This window comes from Drosophila busckii, chromosome 3L, assembly GCF_011750605.1.
Source record: "Drosophila busckii strain San Diego stock center, stock number 13000-0081.31 chromosome 3L, ASM1175060v1, whole genome shotgun sequence".
NCBI lineage: Eukaryota > Metazoa > Arthropoda > Insecta > Diptera > Drosophilidae > Drosophila > Drosophila busckii.
The window spans coordinates 13,907,755-13,922,717 of record NC_046606.1 but is presented as its reverse complement, the minus strand read 5'-3'; the positions used below and the strand labels follow the sequence as shown (position 1 = coordinate 13,922,717).

At 35.3% G+C, this 14,963-nt stretch overlaps 1 protein-coding gene across 2 annotated transcripts in view; it reads left to right on the top strand.

Moving 5' to 3' along the window:
* The window catches only part of LOC108597916 (putative mediator of RNA polymerase II transcription subunit 26), a 48,871-nt gene that overhangs the window by 392 nt on the left and 33,516 nt on the right, over positions 1-14,963 (top strand). Inside the window, exon 1 of one of the 2 annotated variants that reach the window (XM_033293399.1) lies at positions 15-39. The exons of the other annotated variant lie outside the window; for it this stretch is intronic. The gene's annotated coding sequence lies outside the window, so the exon portion shown is untranslated. Of the gene's footprint in view, positions 1-14; positions 40-14,963 lie in introns of those variants that run through there. 2 annotated transcript variants of the gene reach the window in all.

Below are 14,963 nucleotides of genomic sequence, written 5' to 3'. Positions count from 1 at the left end.
CCAACTGCTGCACGAAACTATTTGCTAATTAAAACTACAGTGAGTGCTAATAGTTAATTATGAAATTACTTGCATTCTCCATTTTGAAGTTTGCCCACAACTTTGTTGTGCTAGAAATGCGTTTTAATTTAAATTGCATATGCTAAGTATTCCTAGAAATTTTAGTGGCCACTAAAAATAACAGTTAGACAAAAATTCGTAGAAATTGAAAATGGCTTAAATGATTTGCACACAGCTTAAAGCAACAGCTATGCAACAAATTGTTACAAATTTAAAAAACAAACTAAAATCTAAATCATTTGCATTTCTTTATTTAAAGTTGCCACATAGGTAATAGCAAACTAATTTAACAACAAAATACACATCTGAATTGGAATTTTATAATTTTATAAATTTTATTTTATAAGGAATTCTTAAATATAAATGTCCAAGCAGTGTTCAACTTTAAATTCCAATGTTTTTGTTATTTAATATTTAAATTGTTTAGATAAGTTGCAAAAATGCAAAGCTGTTTGAAAATAAATTTTGCTGCAATTTAAATTTACTTTGGATATTTAACACACATTTAAATTAGTTTTTTATCAAAGCTAATCTGTAGTTCTCTTCCCTTTTTAATAATCATTTTTTGCTAAAGCTTAGGCAAACGCAATCTCATCAAGCTAACTCTTATATTTTATTAACGCTGCTAGTCTCGGTCAGTTGCTTTTTAGTGCAAACTGTGTAGCTTATTTCTATGTCTGTGTGTTTGTTTGTGTCTGTGTGTGTGTGTGTGTGGGTGTATGTCGTTGGATTTTTGTTTTATTATTTTTGCGGAAGCGTCGCGCTCACATTTATAAAAAGGTTTTTCTTGCTGCTGCTGCTACGTGCGTCGTGCCACAAAAGCTGAAACCTGCTGTTGCATTAACAAATGCGCTCTTGTTGTTGCTGCTGCTTGTTTTCATTGTTGCTTGTTCTTGTTTTTATGACGGAAGTACATTTAAGCAGATTTTTGCTTGCTGCCGAGCGATCAGCGCAAAAAGAAATTTAAATTATTTGCCCTTTTTTTTCTGCGCTTTGCGCCAAAAATTTATTACGTTAAACAAAAATACAATAAAAACGCAAAGCAAAACAAAAAGTTTGCGCGCGGCAGAACATAAAGCAAATCAGCAAAAGGTTTAGATTGCATTAGCGCACAATTTGGGGGCAAAGTTTTGTGTGCGGCGCCGTAAAATGTAAAATTAAAAGACTTGCTGACTTCATGAATGAATTTCAAGCTTAGTGTATTCAAATAGTCGCATAATTTAGTTAACTTAAGCGCCGCATGTATGCGCCTGGGCTTAATGATCTAATCTCGGAGATAAAAGCAAACTTTTTATCACATGCGCCCAGCTTTAAGCTTCACATTTAGGCGCAATTTAAATTTGCATAGCATTTACGACTTGTAAGAAAAAATCAGTGTAAATATATACTTAAACTATATGTAAGCCGAGCACAAAGCGTAAGCGTCTAACATTTATTAACTGTGTAAGTGGCGCTATTCAAAATCAAAGGCAAAAGCAGCTGAAAAAATTTTCCACATCACTTACAAATCTTACGGGCAATAGGAATTTCCTTTTTGCTTTGCTTTACCATTTATTCTTATTCTACGTGCAGCTGCAACAATGCGCCTGATATATTTATGGCATTAGCCTGGCAGCTAACGGTAACTGTCGGCAACAACCTGAGCGAACGCGCGAGCTCCAGCGAACTTGGCAGGCAGGCAGGCAAATGCCTTGAGACCTTTTGAGCCCCAATGCTGTGTCACCCAGCGTAACTTGCTCAATGTGTCTGCTGGCAAGAGAGAGCATTAGCTATGGCATTTCTTTATATTTGCTTGAAGTAAAGCATTGCATACTTAACGGCGCTCTAAATGAATATCCAGCTATAGTTGGCACATATCGCAGAGCACATGGCAATGTGTGCAAGTCTATTTAAATTATTTATGCTTGTGCAGCAAAAACGGAAATGAAGAGCTCAACTTTTAAATGAAGTTTGCTGGCAAATGGAATGGCCATTTGTCTTGCAAGTTATGTGCCCCTAAATTAAATAAGCTCTAGCTAAACTTTAATTTCATTTTAAATATTTACTTAAGCTTATCACTCATATGCCGTATTTGCGCTTCCAAGAAACTTTCTATGGTATCGCTTCCAACTAATTTGCAATTTGAGCTAAGATTATAATAAGCAATTTACCTTAAATTCTAATACAACTGAAAATATTCATGAGTTATCTCACTATACTTAGAATCTAGCAGCTATTTTGCCTCGCATTTTGCAAAATATTCTTCAATGTGGCTGTGGCTGTTCGCTCAACAATTTCCACATGCATGCATTGATCTGAACAATAGTGCCCGAACAATTATAAATATGTAAAAACTCTGCCAGCAGCTACAATTATTTTTCCCCATCCAAGCTTGAAGCTCGAATCAGAATCAATAGCCATACAATGTGTGCAAATGGCTTTGCTTAAACGGTTTGCAATTAAAGCGATGAGGCGTAAAATGCACTGTCTTTGTTCTAAGCTACTTAGAGAGCGTACATATATATATATACTATATATATAATGCGATAAGTATGTGCTGCAAATTGCTTTGCTGCTCAAGCGAGAGAGAGCGAGCGTCGCTTGTAGTTTTTGTTCATTTTTCACGTATTTTTTGTGTGCAAAATTTTATTGCATGGAAAATTTGCTAGCTCAGCTCAGCGCGCACACACACAGTCACACACACACACACACGCGCACAAGTTGTGCATAATTTAAAAATGGCCCGCATCACTCATACGACGCGTTGTACTTAAACGTAGCGGCCAAGGTAACAATGTAAGGTCAGCTCCATTGTTTGGCTTTTGTAGCTAATTCTCTTTTCCTTTTTTTCACTTTATTTTTTTGGGTGCAAGCATTGTTTGTTTTAAAGTCCTTTCATACGCTTTATAAATTGTGCAGTTTTACGCTTGCTTAACTGTGTGAGTAAGGCTGCCAGCAAATTGTTAAGGCAACTTATACAAAAATGTTGCTTAATAAAAGTATTTAATTGTTGGCTAGGCGGGGAGAAAGTTAAGTGTGTGTGATGCAATGTAAGTTGAGTATAAACTAACTACTGCTAGTGGCTTTTACTTTGAAGTAAGCAAGTTTTTATTTATGAAATGTGTAGCACACTATAAAGTAGCGAATAAGCTGTCTACTGGTAGCTGCTTGCAGTTGCACTTTAAGCTTAATTAACAAATTTTCATAGACTTTGAGTATTTGACAATCTTAAAGCAAAATATGTGATATAAGTTTAATAATTCATTATTTTATAGCAAAATATTTACTATAAATGCTTAAATTCTTCAACTTAAAAATAAATTAAATAAAGCATAAATATTTTGCTTGTCAATTTGACAATTTTCTAGGAAATTATTTACTACAAATGCAGAATTTCTTTAGCATATTTTAATGTCCGGCTAAGGTTATTTCAATTGAGCTCAATGCCCTCACATGCTCTGCTACGCAATTAAAGCCACAAAAACCAGCAAAAAAACACAGACATACTTCCTGTAAAGCACACACACACATAGATGCTGGACAACGAGTCTGTAAACAAACAAAACCCAAAAAAGTACATGCACATATATCGTACATATATATATATTTTTTTTATGGCAACGAAAGCAACAAAAAGTGATATAAATCTTAAATGCTCTGACATGTGTATGGCCTGAAGTTGAATGCAAAAATAAAAAGAGAAGCAAGACGAGAGATTTGGGGGCTGTTGCAAATAATTTTGTGTGCAGCTGGCTTTTGTTTCAGCGTAAATAAAGTGTCAAGTGTCGTCTCTGTTGTTAACTCAATTTGTGCCAATTTAATAATTCATTTAACAAGCTTAGCATAACTAATTGCAAGTTGAGCAGAGAAACTTAAAGCGAAATTCGCAACCACAGCCACAATTTACACACACACACATAAGTTTGTGTATAAATTTTATGCTGAAAATAAATTGAACTTGAAACGCCGTCGCTAAGGCAAATCAGCTTTTGGTGTAGACGAAAGGCGGCGAAGCGCATAAATTGTGACTAGCTAAAGGACCGCAGTCCTTCGCACACACACACACACACACACACATAGACACACATGCCAAGTAGAATTCTTGTGCTTTTGAGGGATTATACCTGTTGTTGGCTGGCGCCGGGACTTGAGCCCAAGTCAAAACCAAAGTCAGTGGACATTGAAAGCTTTGGGACTCCCCAGTGAATTCTTTTGCCTCAAATTATGATTTATACTTGAATTTTTTAGGTTTTTGTTGTTGTTGTTGTTGTTGTTGTTGTTATTGTTATGCGCCCAACTTTTGCGGCTTTGCTGACTGACAAAGCAGTTTTGGGCTTTAGCCAATTCAACGCATTATGCATGAAAATTATAAATATAATAACATTTCAACTTGAGACGCAGCTTATACTTAACTACATGTGTCTCTAAGTATCTGTGTGTGTGTGTGTGTGCGTGTGTGTGTGTGTATCTATGGCTCCCTCTTGTATGCTAACTGTCGCTATAATGTGACAAACGTTTGCCTTTACGCTAAGCTCCAATGCGCTCATATTTTGTATATTTGCCAAGTGCCGATCCCAGTTTATGTTGCTGCTGCTTCTTCTTCCAACATTTGACGTCATGCATGTGCATGTAAATCGATATTAAGTACGTAGATAACTGCTCATAAAAGGTGAACACTCGATGTATTAGGAATACAAATTGTGGCGTCAAAACGTTGGCATCGCATCTCAAAGCAAAGCTCGCAGAACAGGGTGAGCAATCAAGAGCAGCCAGCAGCAGTCAAGGAGTTGAACTTGCTCTTGACGTTTGTGTTAGTTGCAAATGAAATTTGATATATGAAAATATTTTGTAGCCTATTTTTGTGCTCAACAAGCCATAGGAATGCAAGTTTTATTTTATTTATTCATTTTGCTATATGAATGGAATTGAATTGTGATGTTTATTACAAAAAATTTGTATTGCTTACTTTGAATTTTTCCTTTTTTAATGTTAATCGATTTCTAATTATTAGTATTAACACAACCCTTATGATGAATTTAATTTGTAGACTAGATAATTCAATTTAATAAATAAAACCACATATTAAAAACAAAAATAAGAATTAAAAATTAAGTATTAAATTATTTATGTAATCAGAATGTCGAGCTCATATTTTATATATTCATAAATTTCAAGAAAAATAATAAGTAAAGTATTGGCAACGATACGAACAAAGTATAAAATAAAAGATAAATCCCAGCTTATAAGCGTTTAGACTCTTATTACAAACTAAATATAAAAAATATAGTTACAGCTGTAAAGGTATTTTTTATATTAAATATAGACAACTCTTTATCCTGCTGATCCCAAACACCCTGTTAACCCAAGCAGCACCTATAGCTAATGATTGTATTGATCGCACAACTGTTGCCTGCAAATGGCCTTGACTAAAATATGCTCAGTCTGATCTCAGCTAATGCTACCGCCTCTTTGAATATTTAAAGACTCAGCACACATTTCAGCGAATATAATTCAATTTGAATGCAATTAGCAAGCATAATAAATAAATATTTCAAGCAATTAGCTGCGCAGTTTAATTAGTCGACAACAATTTTCAAAGGCATTACGTAATTTGTAACTGTTGTCGACGCTTATTTTTTGATAAAGTCTGTCAGGCCGCAAACTGTCAAGCGCATAAAGGCAGAGTCATATGACCAACGCACACACACACGCACACAAAGCCGCAGATTGTGTATATATGTGTGTGTATTTACATGCGTGTGTGTGTACACTTTCGTTTTGTTTGAAATATGTCCAATAATGGCAGCATTACACTTATTTAACATGCACACACACAAAAACCTACACATGCATAACTAACGCTGCTGTGTGTGTGTGTGTGTGTGTCGTATGCGGATGCATAAAATTGTCCTTAACCCACAAAACACTGACAAGGGATACTATTAGCATAATACTCGTTTGAGTTTGAGTGCGACATGTGGATATGGTCAGAGGCTTCTGTGTATCACTGCATCTGTTTCATCGCTCTCTCTCTCGCACACTCGCTCTCTCGCTCTCTTGCTCTTTTGCTCTATGTGCGTGTTTGGCTGCCGCATGCTTATGGCAGTCCCCGCAGTTGGGTTACATCACTCGCAGCTTATAGCAACAGTAATGTTGTAATTGTTGGCGACTTATGTTTACACTGAGCGAAAAGAGCAGCTTAAACTTATGGCATGTGCATGTTGTGCTTGAGCAACGATTATTAAAGCTTATTATATAGAATAAAAAAGAAAAGCTTAAACTTAAATTTAAGCAAAGTCATTTTTATTAGAATTTGAATAACTAATATAAATATTTTCACTTTACCATTCGTTTTTTTAAATATTTAGTTTAGTTTGTAGCTAATTTGTTACTTTGTGTATAATTTATTTAGTTACATATATAAAATATTAAAGTCTGCCATTAATTTGATACAAATTCTACAACTTGATGCTACCTAAATCATTTCCTTATTATATTTTATAGATAGATTGTAAATTAAGCATATAACTGACGACTTCTAAATACATTTAGCTTGAGCTTAGTATTCTTTATTTCTTAAAAGCAAATTCAAATTCCTTGACCCCACCTACTAAATTCTGCTTTACAAATTTGATGGCTTAAATATATTTATTTGGTTTATAGTCTAAACAACAAGAAAAGGAAGTTACTACCTTTTGCTTTCGACCATCAAAGCTCCACGTGTTAGCCTTAATGACTGCCATAAAAACCACACCGATTTGAAGATTGATCATGTGTGTGTGTGTGTGTGTGTTCGATTTCTCAACCACATTACAAACACACACGCAACTAACATTCGTCTGATATTTTTAATAACATTTTAATGTCAAACTTTTGCCTGGCTGTTGCCACAATAAATGAACCGTTAAACGCTGTACAAGCTAGGCTATAAGTATGTGTGTGTGTGTGCTTTTATGGCCACTTTGTTGTGGTCGAACTGTGTGTGGCGGCCTGTTCGAGTTTTAGCCAAGTTAAGCGTCATAAACGGGTTAATGACTTGGAAGTTGGGGCTTAATGCGCGCGTTCTGGCCAACAACAAAAAAATGCTTTAAGCTTGACTAGCGTTTGTTTACGCTCTTTTATCAATTTTTGTTTTCCTCATTGTTGTTGTTGTTGCTTTTGTTTGTTTACAGAGGTCGAGGCAGTGGAATAACACGCATGATTATATTTGGATGACAAAATTTTAATTTGTTTGAGTTTCGGCCATGTTCACTTGCTGCTGCTTTTGCCCTTTTTATCGCCACTTGTCAGGCGGCCAGCCATTTATTTTGCTTTTGTGAACTTTTGACCCCACGGCAAATTGCCAACCAGTTGCGTAGTTTTCTGCTGTCTCTTTCCCCTTTTGCTTTCTCTTTCGTTCGCTTGGGCTGTGTTCGACATTTCCGTTTCGCTCGCATTATACAAATGGTCGGTCATTTTTATTTAACAATATGCGTTATTATCGCACTACAAATGCCGTTTGTTGTTGTTGTTGTTGCTGCTCACACACTTAAGGCATGTGTGTGTGTGTGTGTGTGTGGGCGGCATGTGTGGCATAAATATTTTATGAAGCTATATTTTGATTTATGCGCTTTATGCAGCAGCAAACGCTTAGGTGTTAATAGTTGCGTGTGCTCATTCTTTTCTCAGCTCCCAGACTCAGTCACAGACACAGGTCCACACTTAAGCGCTGCTATAATCCCCAAGAACGTTTAATTAATACGCATATCAAATGAAGCTAGAGTTAGTTTTATTTATTTTTGGCAGTTTAGTGCTATGATGATATTAAAAAAAAAATAAAATACTCAGTAGTAACTTTTGGATGGCATAAAGCGAATCAAATCTTCTGTCAATTTAATTTTTTTTATAGCACAAGCTTACAAGTTTTTAAACTTAAGAGAAGTGCTACTGCGTATCTAACAGGCACATAAAGCTTCATAATTAATACTTTATAATATTTTGGTCTAACATATTTTTCAGCTTGATTTTAATGCTAAAAGTTGATTTATTTTTGCCAGTTTTTAGCTATGCTGAAGTACATATTAATAAAGCGCCTCAAATCTGTTAAGAATTACTAAAAATTTGTAGAGAAAATCCTTTATTTTTTTATTTTAAACAGCAACTTTGCTATTTTCAATCTAAATGGAAACGCTACTGAGAATCTAAATATATAAGTCAGAATTAAAACTTTTATAAATGAATAAAATCCAAGTTAAGCTAGGTATACATACTTTTTTTTTAAAATGCTGATATTCAGTGATTTAGATTTATGATTTAGACTGCTAAGAGTGAAAATAAATATTTTTTCATTTTATTTGATTACGTACAAAATTTATTTTTGACAAAATTATATTGCAATAACTTATGCAGTCTATTTATTTTCTATGAATTACTTTTATATGAATATAAATTTTACTTTTACTATGTACACTTTGAGTAGTTCTAACTCAGCGAAATGACATTTTGGCTGCTTGATTCCATTTTATGTTGGCGTAGTAAATACAATGCTAATATGAACTTTGAAATTTTAATAAAAATTTTGCCAAGTTATGCATAAAATAGAAAACAATTTTCTGTGAAATATTAAACTTTCAAAAGTTACAATTTACCGATTTGAGAGTTTCAAGTCTTTTTACACTAATGAAATTCACATAAATTAAACTACATTGAAATTTGGAAGTACTAAGACTTTTAATTCATTTTTGCAAAATTTGCGACCCCTTGCTTAAGTTTAAAAAATTCGACAAAATGTACAAAATACGTTAAAAATGTATAATAAAGTGAGCTTAACAATTTTAGCCTGTTCATTCAGTCTACCAGTTGAGTTCATTAATAAGCTCAACGAAATGAGCATTTAAAAGTTAAATTCAAGCTCTGATTGTTGCCAGACTTTTATGTTTTCATTTTATTTCATCAAAGAAGCGTCGCGTACTTTTATTTGGTAATTACAGCAACAAAATTTGTCGCCTTAATGTCTGTTGCGGGGAGTTGGGGGGGGCATTAAAATGGAAGCGCTTTAAGGACACACCAAAGTGACTTTCATAAAGACACACACACACACACAGATACAAATAGAAGTACAAATAAAAGTGTTGTGGTGTGGAATGTGAGCAAAGAATATGCTCAAGTTAAGTTAAGTGGCAGTCGATGCAGGAGGAGTCGCCTGACAGTCGCTACCAGCAGTTAGTGGCCACTGCGCTGGCAACTCAGGCGAAAAATCAAAATTTCCACACATTGCCTACTTTTATTTTCTTCGTTTTTTATTTCGAAACATGTTTGAGGCGAGGGTTTATTTGAGAGCACGCTACGCTTCAGGCAAGTTTATTTTGGGGCCATTTTCTCTGTGCGTTGGTTTAGTTGAATTGCTGCCACAGCTGTCTGTGCGTCTGTGGCAGCTTATTGGCATGAGCACGTTGCAGCATCTACACACACATATAAAAAACGAAAAGGGGGACAGGCAGTGCCAGCAGCAAGGTACAAGCGCAACCAGCAACAGCAGCAACAGCAACAGCCTGACGTATGCGCAGGCATAGAGATATATAAAACATATACAGCGAGCTACATATATGAGTAGCGTACTCGTAAAAAGTAAATAAATAACAAGCAAGTTTTTGAGAAACACAGAGAAGAGTGAGCACGCTCGACTTTAGTTCGCCTTATAAGGAATTATGAACTAGAAGCTAAGAACTGAGAAATTATTTAAAAAATAAATGCTGCAACTGAATTACATTTTAAAGTTTTTCAATAAAAAATAAATTTACTTTTTATGCAAGCGCGTCCCAAAGGACTGAGCAGCTCTACAAAAAGTCTTGCAGTGTAATGAACACAACTACAATATACACTTTGTTAGCAAATACGTAAATGACTGTAAAGTCAATTGAATTTATACTACAAAATTTATTCTAGAAAAACAAATTCTGAATAAATAGCCAGAATTTAATTCAAAACATTGGTCAATAGTTTCAAGAATATAGTTAAACTCAGATTTTTCTTAACCCAAGTATGACTTTTTCAATTCCGAATATTCTATATGTGTAAATTTTGCAGTTTTAAAGTAAATTACTTTGTGATATTAGAAAAATACACTTACTCAAGCTTATCCATTACCGAGTCAGGAATCGAACCACCAACCATCACGTTAAGCTGAAAGAGAATTAATTTACCAACTTAATCATAGATTCGTACATTAAAAAAAGCTCAAGTATAAAATGGTTATAAAATAGTATAAAATACTTGAATTATGTGTACTTCTGATTTTTTTTGTGTTTGCTGATGATAAATTAAATTTATAAAAGCCAAAGTTGCTCTCTACATTTCTTTTAGCAAGCTGCATACAGCCCTTCCCACATTTTAGACTGACAAAGTGTATGCAAACGTAAATGACGACTGCTAAATGAATAGTTTTAAATAGCTAAACTAATCTTACTGATGTTATATAGACTTATTGATAACAACAGCTACTTTCGACATATCATTGCTCAAGCTGCATATTCCCCTTAGCACATTTTACATTGACAAAGTGTATGCAAACGAAAATGACGACTGTTGCGTCACAATTTATAGTACACATACCAGCTGTGGCAGTCAATAGCAGCCCAAAGTAAGAAGAAGCAGAAGCAAAATGCCCGTTTAATACACACACAGAAAGCTGCACAAACTTTTGATAGCGCTGCCTGGCTGCCGCTTTGATATCGCTCTGTTTATTTTTATATAACTCAGCATGCATATTGCGTATACGTAACTCTCATATATGTGTAACTTTTCTGCTTTGTGTATTTCAAATTGCTTCGGTTTTTCTTTTGGCATTTGATTTGATTGCTTATTTGCTTCTAAAAAAAAAGAAAGTAAAGCACGTTGAATTTGCTGTGGCTCAATGGATGCGAAAATCACTTGAATTAATAATGGCAACAGACAATAATAATTGCACATTGCAATGTGCTTAACACAAAATCAATTTAGGCCCGAAAAGCATTTATATTTGGGTCTGTGTCTGAATCAAAATGAATTTTGGCTGTGCAGAAATGAATTCAATTTATATAACATTATGAATGTGACTGTGCGTGTGTGAGCTTGACAACCAAATAGACAGAGAGACAGACAGACAGTGAGTGGCAAAAATCGCTGACAGACAATAATGTCATATATACCAATCAAATTTTGTTATTGATTTATTATTTTTTATATTCGGTAATGCAATTCGAACAGACGCGTTGACACTGACGTACAAAACGTGACCAGTGGGCTACAGTGAACACTGGCTATAGCTCACTCTGTGCATTTTATTGCTTTCATTAACTCTAGCGCATATTTACTGCATTCATATGGCTTTTGTGGTCTCACACACACACACACATTTTGCATAAACTGCTGCCCTAAGCCCACAAATTACTTTTGCCCAAGCTTAAAATGCCATGCGGCTTCATTTAAATAGTTCGCCAGCCTAGCACTATCGCATACTATATACGCTATAAATATTCGTGCTAGTAATTAAAAATTAAAATAACTTGTTTTAGCTTAAAAAAGGGCGCACAATATGCTTGATTCATTAGCCTGTCGCGGCCATGTTAGTGCATAATAAATAAGCGCGCCTGGCTAATTAAGTGAGAAACTGTCGCGTTTGCTGCCTCTCTCACTCACACACACACTCTCTCTCTCTCTCTCTCTCTCTCTCTCTCTCTCTTTCTTTTGCTGTCTATGCATGCTTGTAATTTACATAATACACGTGTCCTGGGTGAGAGTTTGGCTCATTGCGGCGCAGCCAGCTGGAAGCGCAATTGATATGAGGTATACAGTCTGGCAGAGATAGAGACAGCGAGAGTGTGTGGGAGTGAGAGCGCTAGACAGTCAAATTTTGCTTTAGTTTGTCAGCCTTAAATCTGCTTTGTAGCTATGTATATATTATAGTTTGTGTCAGCTAAGTCTCTGCCTAACTACAATATACACTTTGCTAAGCATTTTAATAAGCGAAGCTAGAAAGTTTGTCCTGTTAAGCACATTTTAGTTTAGTTTAGAATTTTAATGAGCATGTGAACTCAGCTTAACTGCTGCTCACTTTCAAACCACTTTGCACAACTATAATATACACTTTGTTAGCATTTCAGCTACAAAGTATTTCTGTCGACAATATACACTTTGCTAAGCATTTTAATAAACGATGCTAGAATGTCTGTCGTGGTGAGCACAGTTTGACTGCTGCTCACTGCTACTTGCCCAACTATAATGTACACTTTACTAAGAATTGAAATGAACGAAGCTACAAAGTTTATCACAGCTTAGTTTAGTTTATAATCTCGACTTTGTTTATAATTTTAATGAGCAAAGCAGCATGTGAACTATAAAAATGTTACACAACTATAATACACACTTTGTTAGAATTTCAGCCACAAAGTATATCTGTCCACAATAAACACTTTGTTAAGCATTTCAACAAATGAGCATCAAACAAAAGTTGCTCAACACTTTGTTTACTGTACAGCCGCAAAGTGTATAACATACCGTTCAGAGCTCTGTTTAGTCCACCTATTTATAGTTTCGCTTTGCCTTATAGGCTTACTAACTCACACTGGTGCAAACTTTGCCGGGATATATTTTTAGTCAATTAGAGAGTCTCGAGCACAGCTTGAGTTTGCCAACTAATTTGCGCAGCAAGTTTAGGCTTAAGTTTTGTTTGTTTGCTTCGGTTTTTTGTGCTGCCTGCTGAGCTAATCAAATAAATTGCATGAAGTAAGCAACAATTAGGCATAAATTCTCATAAGCCAGTGAGCTAGTAATTTCAATTTAGCCGCCACAAACTCTAATAAACTTAAGTATGTAGCATGCCCCACACACTCACACCCAGTCAAGTTCTTGCCGCACACAATTCACAATTATTTTTATTTTCTTTTTTTTTTGCCAAGCAAGTCCTTTGTGGTTAGCTAAAAAGCTAATAACTCTAACCGCAGTGAACAATTTGATTGAAAGCTTTACGCTCACGTTAACAAGGCTCAGGCTCAAAGTGAAAGCCACAGCTTAAAGTAATTTCTTTTTGCTTTAAGCAATTTCTTTAATATCGATAACATCAACAGCTGTGGGCGCTTATGATAAGCGCATTAGCTGCGCTACATAAATTCGCATTGTTTAAATAACTGTAACGTGGCGTATTTTGTTTTTGTTTTGGCTAATAAACTTAAATTGCTGTTGATAAGCGCAACACAAAAAAAAGAGTTCAAAGCAAAGCAAAGCGTGAAACTAACAAAAGAGCTGCGACAAATTGCAGTTTACTGAGCGAATGGGTGAGTGGGCGAGTGGGCGTGGCAGCAACAAACTTGTTAATGAAACTTTCTGCGCGCAACTTGTGCATTTAATTTATTGTTTGTTGTCAGTCAAGCTACGCGCAAATCTTACTAAATTGTTAAGTTTACGCTTAAACACACTGCGTATGCTTAATATGCGCTATTAAAGCGACAGCGAGCGAAAAAAAAGGTCAAAGGCGACAAATAGCAACAAGCGCGCGTTTTTTTTCGCTTTGCAGCTAAGCGTAAGCACTAATTTTCTCACGTACTTGTAAATTTTGCGGAAAACCGCAACAAATTCACTTATAAAAGTAATCTAGAAAACGCGTATACAACAAGGCAAACAGTCGAGAGTGCGAGTGGCAGTGCCAAAGAAATGGCTGCGTACAAACAAAAAACTTGAAGTATAAAGAATTGCGTACGCGAGAGACGTGGCGACAACTTTTTGCTTTTTATGTGATGGGGCGCGCGCACTTGCGCGAACTTAAAGCAGTCGACGCTTAATCACAGATTTAAAATTAAATGAATGTTGGCACATTAAATGTCTGGCACGGCTGCTCAAGCTCAAACTTATGGCATAAAGGGCTGCGCGTCGGCCCCTTAAGGTGCAAACTTTGCAAAGTAGCTGGCAAGAAAAAAAATTATATATAATTATGCAGCAATTTGTAGCAACAATAGCAACTAACTAGTTGTGCTAATAGAATGAAGAGTGTGCTGCTTTTTTAAATTAATGAGCTTTAATTTCGAGTGGGTGGGTAGCTTAGTTAGCTTGGGGGGTGGGAGGACTAAGTGGGCTTAAGCTGGGGGTTGCTACGTTTTTAATTTCCTATAACAATAAGCGCTTTATTATTTGCTTTAAGCCTGCCAGCCAAATCATATAAACTTTTTTTTCAATTATGTTAAGATTAAATCAAGTGGGAGTTGAGTATTCGCGCTAAATAAGGATGCAATCAACTCTTAGATACGCTTTTCTTAGAAAACCATTTTCAGGCACGTCAGCATATGCTCATTATATAAATAATAAATTATACATATGCTTTGCCTTTAAGATTACATTAAAGCAACATAAAAATCAGCGTAGAACTTGCTAATCGGGCAAGAAATGCTTCCTTTTTTTCATTGCACTTCTGTATACAACTAACTCTTGCATAAAATTTGCTTTACAAAATCATTCAAGCTTATATAAATCATATCTGCAATCTAAATAAACAAACGGCCTGTGTATCCAGCAATCTAGTCAGCAGTAAACAGTTTTCTAATATTAACAATATAATAGATTTTGATTTTGTTATTCTGATTGTTGTGTGATTTGTAGTTGACAAATGCGTGACTCTCGACAAATTAAAGCTTACATAGCCATGTACAAACATGTCCACATAGCTTCCTCATAGCTTCCCTTATTAGTAGAAGTTGTCTTCTTTTTAAATTCAGAGCGTAGCGCTCAATTCAGACGCAGATAATTCCTAAATACGCTTTGCTTAAAAACCCAAATCAGGCAACATAGCATGAATATGCGACAAGCGTATATAAGAGTTAGTTATGTCTAACTGTATACTATACTATAATGTATATTATCTGCATCAATTGTAAATCTGCATCAATCTGATATCATAAAAATCGTCCAGAGACTGTAAA